Genomic DNA, 9,189 nt, shown 5'->3' with positions numbered 1-9,189 from the left:
GCCTTAAACTGGATTCACATTTTTTCTCAATTCTCTACAATAGGTAATCAGAATAAACTGAAAGGTTATTCATAATATTAAATTTGCAAGTTGCTGTTTTTGCAAGCTACTTTTTAGATCCTTTCTTTGTTCAGGCTTCAAAAATGAAGAAGCTATCCACTAATCCTTTAAAATACTTCTTTTGATCACCACATTCAAAAGAGGGACAATGAAGCAATTAGAAGCCAGAGGGGACAAAAACATTGTTCTATCAAATGCTCATGGAAAAGCAGATAATGGTGGAACATAGATCTGTCATTTGCAGAAACATTAGAAAAGAGCAATACTTATATATTTTTTTTCTAAAACCTCTTCATAAAACCATAAGAAGGTTATAAGCAAAGAGCTAATATGTGATCAAATTCTTGCAAAAATGATCTCGTTGTTCCCTTGGGTAAGAGTTATTACAGTTTCTTAATAAAGAGGACTTCAGCACTATTATCTAAGTTGTACATGTCTGTGTCATTCTATAGTCCTGGTAATGTTTTTATCTAGCTGTTTTAGTTATCAAGTCCTGGGCTAGAGTTGCTATGTGTTCCTGTATTTAAATAATTGAATATCTTTACCTGTTTACCATCACACTTCATGTATCCAGAAGGGAAAAAGAAAAGTAGCTTGTCTTAGAGAATTCAGGTAAATAACACTTATTTTCTTCTGTGGGCTTCATATATTACATTACTTTTTTTTTTTACTTTTCCCCCCCCCTTTTTTTTTTTCTCATCATATATCTCTTCAGGACAAAATAGACACTATTGAGAGTGTCTATTACATCCTATGGAGAACTTCAATTTTAGGTCACAGCTTTAAGAGTTCCTGGTTTTAGTCCCATACGCTCTCTTTGAAATGACCCAACATTACATTATTAGAAACATTTTATTATGCAAAGTAGAAAATTCTGCCAATAACAGCATGAGTTTTGTAGTGCACTATTTCCCAATGAAAACACCATTATTTGGGCTCTTTCTGTCAGTTTTTCAAAAGGTGAAAATGATTAAATCTGTGTAAGAAAGAGAAGAATGAATGACATGAGGATATTGGGAATGAGAAAAGAGATTTAATACATGAAATAATAAATGAATTAAATAAGTAAGTAGTGAAATAATACAAATGTCGAATATCATTACAACAGTAACTAATAGGCTAAGAGACTGATTTCTTTTCAAGCCACATACATCATCCTAAAAGTTAGATATGTGTGTTTCCCACCCCATCTATTTTGATTCTTTTAAAGGAACTGATGATTTTTCTAGTAAAATTCTGTGCTTTAAGAAGCAACCATGCATTGAAGCAGTCCCTCTGGCAGAATAAGAGAGAATTTATATTTCTATTAAAAATAAAAGCAGAACAACTTAAATTCTAGGTCAACTTGTACTCTAATGTGGGTTACTAAAAATTTGCTAGCAGTGTGAGACGGAAATAACAGGCCTGGAAGTGAGAGGCAGGTCCTGAGATGTAAGAATTCTCTTCTTTGTTGTATCCTTCATCTTTCTCTTTTCCCTTGACAGTGTCAGATGTCCCTGTCCCACTTCTGCTCCCTTGCCCATATCTTTTACTCTCAATAATTTTCCTCCATAGATCTCTCATGGCCATTCGTGCCTTCTCTTACACCTTACATTTGGTGCTAGCCTCACGCTGCCATTTGTCCTCCAGTTCCATCTTGTACTCCACTTTTAGCCAAAAATAAATTTGTACAACTCCCATAGGGAAAGGTGTACATATAACTGCAAAGAATCAGTAGGTTCTACCCTCCTCAAAGCTTAACCCATTCCTTAGTTTCTGAAATATGAACTGAATATTATGGAAGGCTAACTAGAAATATAATTGTAAAAAGATCACAGCCAACAGCAATAAAAAATATTATCAATTGATGAAAGTGCATTAAGCTTCTCATTTTTAGAAATGTAATGATTCTAAGAAGTTATCAAATAACATTTAATAAGTTAGCTTTTTCTAGACACTACATTATATACCTCCCTAGCTAAATGTGAAGAATCTCAAAAATGAAATTAATCACTATTTTTCCCCTTTCTTTATAAAATATTTAAAAAATATTTCTAAATTTATTTCACTATATTCTAACACCTGTTATTGCACATCAAACTTGCCGTTTAGTGATTTGAAGGATCCCCCACTTTTAAAAGTCCTTATTTCCAAAAGTCTAGTCAAGAATGTCAACATAGTTATATTATTTTTTTAAAAAATCATTTAAAAATCATTTTAATAACTTGGCAGTGAGTCAAATATGAAAGGAAGATTCATACTTGTTCCCTTTAAGGGGGTGATAACACGACTTCCTCGCATAAGCATAATCAGAGGTAATGCTGACCCTGGATTCCGAAGAGCAAAGGTGGTAAGAAGGCTTCAAGGCTCACACACTAAAGAGTTTGGTTTTGGGAAGAGGGAGCAGGTCTTGGCTCCACGTCTTTATATTTACCAGACTTTTAAATTTTTATTTGAAGTGGTTAAATGCTATATCATTGTGGTTTGATTTCTCATTCCCTAATTTTTAATAAGGTTGAGAACATTTTATGGCAAACTACTTGCTTCTTCAAGTAATTTGTCCATTTTTCTACTGTGTGTTTTCCTTATCATTTATAAGGTATACACATACACATACACACATATATACCCCTAAATCTACTTAGGGCCTCTTCAGTGTTTTTCTATGATATTACATACATATATATATATATATATATATATATATATATATATATATATATATATATTAGATTAAATGCGTATATTTTTAGTATTTAAAAATTTCTGGTTGTTTGTATATTGACTTAAAAAAATTACATTCTCCACTTTTTTTTTTTTTTCTGGTTGATACATGTAACTGAACTTGTACTTTGATTTTGTGTCCAAAATCTTTGCTAAGCTCTCTCAGTAATCATTATTTATCTATATACTAGAGGCCTGGTGCATGAATTCGTGCATCAGTGGGTCCCTCAGCCTGGTCTGTGGGATCGGGCCAAAACCGGCTCTCCAACATCCCCTGAGGGGTCCTGGATTGTGAGGGGGCACAGGCCAGGCCGAGGGACCCCACCAGTGTACAGTTGGGGCCAGGGAGGGACGTTGAAGTTGGCCAGCCAGGGAGGGACCACAAGAGGGCTCCAGGGCATGTCCGGCCCGTTTTGCTCAATCTTGATTGGCCAGACCCCAGCAGCAAGCTAACCTACTGGTTGGAGTGTCTGCCCCCTGGTGGTCAGTGCACTTCATAGTGAGTGGTTGAGCGGCCTTAGCATATCATTAGCATATTACGCTTTGATTGGTTGAATGGATGACCGGACAACTGGACATGTAGCATATTAGGCTTTTATTATATAGGATTCATTTAGATTTCTATTGACATTACATATGAAAATAATGACAACTTTATTTTTTCTAATATTTAATAAATTTCTGCAATAAGATCTAACTTGGCCATGCTGTATTATTATTTTCCAATAAGTTTGTGTGCTTAGTTGGTAATGTTTTGCTTAGGATTTTGGCATCTGTGTTTAAGAGTGAGCTTTACCTATGGTGCTTTTATCTCAATAATTTCTACTGGTTTTGATATTAATGTTATGCTGGTCTCATTAGATCCTCTGGAGATTGTTCACTTTTTTCTTTACTTTGAACAATGTGTGTGATACCACAATTTATTCAGTCTTTGAATGTTTTTAGAACTAACTGATAAAGCCTTTTATGGGTGGGTTTTCATTTATGGGAATATTTTTTTAAACTATGAATTCAATTACTCTAATGGTTACCTACTCCAGGTTTCACATTTCCTTGTCAGTTAATTTTGGTAATGGGATTGTCCATTTCATTTAAGTTTCAAAATGCATTGACATCAGGTAAATGATATCTTTTTATCATATTTATCACTGAAGCATCTGTCATTATGTCTTTTTTCATTCTTAATGAAGTTTATTTAAACAATCTCATATTTTCTTTTGATCAACCATGCCAGAAGTTGATCCAGTTTATTTTATTTTACACTTTAAAATAAAATTTGGTAATATAATTCTAGTTATTATATTTACTTCATAATTTATTAATTCCTTCACTTTTATTTTTTCTTCCTTTTACTTTCCTAACATTTATCCAATAATCTTCAGCTCTTTTCTTTTCACCTTAAATTTATGCATTTCCTTTAAACATGATTTTAACTGTATTCTACAAGTATTTACATGTAGTGTTTGTAGTGTTTGTCAGCTCTAAATAAGGTCTAATTTTCATTTAATTTTAAATTAAATAAGAAACTATTTCCTAGTATATTTTAGTTTTAATAATAATAGGTGGAGTTGTTTTTTACTTTAAAAAAATAAATAATCAGCCTAATTATATTATTGTTAATAAACATTGTCTAAGGGTATCAGTTTTAATATTTAGTAAGATTTACTCAATGTTACAAAACTCATTTTGAAGAAGCCTTCAGATTGGTTGAAAAGAATGAGCTTTCTCAAATTGTTGTAGTCAATAATTATATCATCCTATCAACCAAATTTATATTTCATGCATTCTATACTTATATTTATTAGTTCCTTTATTCTGCTTACTTACATAGTTTGTTCCTTATTTTCAAGGTTCTTTGTGTGTATGTGTGGGGGGCGGTTTAGATAATTGATTCCAGATATTTCTTCGTTTTTAGTACATGAATTTAAAGTGCTCTAAACTTTCCTCTAATAAATGTTTTAGCTACATTGCACAAATTTGATTAGTCGTGCTCTCATTTTTATTCATTCAAAATGCTTTCTAATTTTTCTGTTAGTGCTTTCTTTCAACCATAGGTTATTTGGAAGTGCTAGCTTTCAAAATATCTGTAGATTTTTAAAAGTAATCTATTTGTTATCAATTTGTAATTTTGTTACACTTGGTCAGAAAATATTCTTTTTATGATTTGAATCCTTAAAATTTGTTTATGATAAAAGTAATGTATATATCAATAAACATTTTTTTAAATGTTTATTCTGCTGTTTTGGATTGTTTTATAAATATCAGTTAGATCAAGTTTGATAGTGTTATTCAAGTCATATAACATTAGTGATTTTCTAAATAGTTGTTTTTAGTTTGAAGTATAATAGACATATATCATCTTATTAGTTTCAAATGCATAACGTAATGATTAAATATTTGTATATATTGTGAAATGATCACCACAATAATCTAGTTATCATTCATCACTATACATTTATATAAGTTTCTTTTTCTTGCGATAAGACTTTTAAGATTTAACCTATTAGCAACATTCAAATATGCAACTACTACCTATAGTCACTATGCTGTACAGATGTTTTATAACTGGAAATTTGTATCTTTTGACTTCCTTCACTTATTTGCCGTACCCACCAGCTCTTGCCTCTGGCATTCATCAATCTGTTTTCTACCTATATGCTTGGCTTTTGTTTTAGTTTGTGTTTGTTTAGATCAAATATTTGAAAGATTATACAGTATTTGTCTTTCTGTCTGATTATTACACTTAGCAAAATGCCCTCAAGATCTATTCATGTTGTCATAGATGACAAAATTTCATTTTTTATGGCATTTCCACACAAATAGATTTTCTTTACTCAATACGTGTTGATAAACACTCAGGTTATTTTTATATATTGGCTTTGTAAATAAAACTGCAATGAGTGTGGGGGTGCATATATCTTTTTGAATTAGTATTTTTGTTTTCTTCAGATAAATAACCAGAAGTAGAATTGATGGATCATATGGTAGTTCTATTTTGTCAGATAATTTTTTTCAATTATAGTTGACATATAATATTATATTAATTTCAAGTTATAACATAGTGATTAGGCATTTATATACCTTATGAAGTGATTGCCATAATAAGCCTATTAATCATCTGTCACCATACATAGTTATTTGGACATGATTGACTATATTCCTATTTTATAACTGTCAATTTGTACTTCTTAATCCCCTTCACCTTTTTGCCCACCCTCCCAATCCACCAATCCTTTGATAATCATTAGTTTGTTCTTTGTATCTATAAGTTCGTGGGGTTTTTTTTTGTTTTTTTTTTTTAGATTACACATATAGGTGAAATCATACAGTATTTGTCTTTATCTGTCTGACTTATTTCACTTAGGGACAATACACTTTGGCACTATCAATGTTGTTACAAATAGCAAGATTTCATTCTTTTTATGGCTGAGTAATATTCCATTTGTATATATACTATATCTTTTATCTATTTGATGGACACCTATTGTGCCTCCATATCTTGGCAATCCTATCTAATAAAAGAGTAATATGCAAATTGACCATCACTCCAACACAAAGATGGCTGCCCCCATGTGATCAAAGATGGCTACCCCCATGTGGACACAAGATGGCCGCCACAAGATGGCAGTTGGGAGGGACCAGGCCTGCAAGAGAGGGCAGTTGGGGGCGATCAAGCCTGCAGGGGAGGGCAGTTAGGGGTGACCAGGCCAGCAGAGGAGGGAAGTTGGGGGCAACCGGGCCTGCAGGGAAGGGCAGTTGTGGGGGGAACCAGGCCTGCTGGGGAGGGCAGTTAGGGGTGACCAGGCCTGCAGGGGAGGGCAGTTAGGGATGACCAGGCCTGCAGGGGAGGACAGTTAGGGGCAATCAGGCTGGCAGGGGAGCAGTTAGGCATCAATCAACCTGGCAGGGAAGTGGTTAGGTGTTGATCAGGCTGGCAGGCAGAAGCGGTTAGGGGCAATCAGGCACGTAGGCAGGCGAGCAATTGGGAGCCAGCAGTCCTGGATTGTGAGAGGGATGTCCGACTGCCCGTTTAGGCCCGATCCTACTGGGATGTCCTACTGGGATCGGGCCTAAACGGGCGGTCGGACATCCCTCGAGGGGTCCCAGATTGGAGAGGGTGCATGCTGGGCTGAGGGACACACCCCCTGTGTATGAATTTTGTGCACCGGGTCTCTAATTGTAAATAATGCTACAATGAACAGAGGGGTACATATATCTGAATTAGTGTTTTCAATTTCTTCAGGTAAATGCCCAGAATTGGAATTGCTGGGTCATATGGTAGTTCTATTTTTATTTTTTGAGGAATCTTAGTACTGTTTCCCGTAGCAGTTGTACCAATTTACATTCCCACTAACAGTGCATCAGAATTCCCTTTTCTTTACATCCTTGCCAACACTTGTTATTTCTTGTCTTTCCAATAATTAAATCATTGTTCTTTAAACTTGAGAACAGGCATTGAAGTCTCAGATTTTAATTGTGGCTTTGGGTATTTTTCTTATAGTTCCACAACATTTTCTTCATTTATTTTGAGACTGTTATAAATTGCATAGACCTTTAAAATTATCATGTTCTCTAGATGAATTGGCCCCTGTATTAGTTATCTATTGCTGCATAATAAAGAACTCTACTGGATTTTTTTAGTGGCTTAAAGAAAACACAAAAGTTGATTATCTCATAAGTATGTGAGCCAGAAATCCAAGGATCACTTAGTTGGGCTCTTCTGTCTCAAGGTCTCTCATGAAATTTTAGTCAAACCTTAATACAAGTATGGCAGTGGTCTCATGTGAAGGCTTAACAGTGGTGGAAGGTCCCCTTCCAAGCTTACTCATATGGTTGTTGGCAGGCCTTGTCCCCTCACTGGATGAGCCTTCTAACAGGAATGTCTTATGATATAGCAACTGGTTTCCCCATGGATAAGTGAGCAAGAAATTTAAACAGGAGCAACTATCTTTTAAAATCCTAATCACAGAAGATACATTACATCATACCATTTTGCTGTGTTCTATTTTATAAAAGCAAGTCTGTAAATGCATTTCATACTCTTGGGGAGGTAATTATGGAGATGATTTGAGGCCATATTGATGGCTGTCAAGTTTGGTCTTTAACTTGAACCCAGCAAATATAGATGCCCTCAGAAAAGAAAATAGCCAGCAAGCATCATCTCATTTTAGAAGGTCTCTTCCTCTGTACAGTTTTAATTAATCTAGTCCTTATCCTATATAATAAAAGCCTAATATGAAAATTGTCCCCTCAGGTGGCCCTTTGACCTAGAGTTCGACTGGGAGACCAGGAGTTCAACTGCTCACTATGACGTGCGCTGACCACCAGGGGGCAGCGTGGAACATGGCAGGCATCACCTCTCGCTGACTACCTGGGGGTGGGGGTGATGTGGACGGAGGTGCGGTGAGAATGTGGGGTGTCCGCTGAGCTTGCACTCACTCCCCCTGCTACCTGGGATGCCAGGGTTCATGCGCCAGGGAAGCCCCCATGCTCAGGTACCAGGCACCCATGAGGAGCCCACTCTGCACCCATGCATTGTCTTCTGGGTAAGCTGGGCCACAGCCACCGGGACTGCAGGAGCTGGTTGGGCTCCCCGTGGGTTTGCGTAGGAGCCGGTCTGTGAGTCCAGCTGGGAGAGAGCGTGCTGCCCAGCCGACTTCCATGTGGCACCGCTGGTCAGCTCAGAGTCGCACGCTATGCCCCAACCTGTGGCATCTGGCTACGTTCACCGCATCTCTACATGGGGACTCGGGTGCCATGACTCAGGCGGAGAGGGGTGCATGGGGGTTTGGGGGCCCAGATGCTTGTCAGGGCCCAGAGGTCAGCTGGGACCTGCCCTTCCACACCAGATGCTCGTATTTCGATCACCGGGCCAGGCCTAGGGACTGCACCCATGCATGAATTTTGTGCACTAGGCCTCTAGTGTTATAATGATAAGGAAGTCTTCTAGCCTGAAGAAGGATTTCTCAGACTTCTGATGTCTTCTAAATATTGTTTTTGTATTATACCTATGTTTTCTAGTTGAACTGAGAGCAACAATTACAATTACTTACTACATTATAACTGGAAGTATAATGTTTTATCTTAACACTAGAGGCCCAGTGCATAAATTTGTGCACCAATGGGGTTCCTCGGCCTCGCCTGTCGGATTGGGCCAAAACCAGCTCTCCAACATCCCCCGAGGGATCCTGGATTGCGAGAGGGCACAGGCCAGTCTGAGGGACTCCACTAGTGCATGATCGGGGCCAAGGAGGGACACGGGAGGTTGGCCAGCCAGGGAGGGACTGTGGGAGGGCTCCAGGGCATGTCCTGCCCATCTCGCTCAGTCCTGATTGGCCTGACCCCAGCAGCAAGCTAACCTACCGGTCACAGCGTCTGCCCCTTGATGGTCAGTGTACATTATAGCTAGCGGTTGAGCAGCCTTAA

General features: G+C 37.2%; 1 non-coding gene across 1 annotated transcript; it reads right to left on the bottom strand.

Annotated features, from left to right (window-relative positions):
• Positions 1-759: 759 nt before the first annotated feature.
• Positions 760-889, bottom strand: LOC114233435 (small nucleolar RNA SNORA25). Its single transcript, XR_003619576.2, has one exon. It is a non-coding gene; the product is annotated as a small nucleolar RNA SNORA25 (small nucleolar RNA).
• Between the last annotated feature and the right edge of the window lie 8,300 nt (positions 890-9,189).

This window comes from Eptesicus fuscus, chromosome 6 (assembly GCF_027574615.1).
Source record: "Eptesicus fuscus isolate TK198812 chromosome 6, DD_ASM_mEF_20220401, whole genome shotgun sequence".
NCBI lineage: Eukaryota > Metazoa > Chordata > Mammalia > Chiroptera > Vespertilionidae > Eptesicus > Eptesicus fuscus.
Note: the sequence above shows the minus strand (reverse complement) of the source record. Positions and strands in the feature narration are given on the sequence as shown.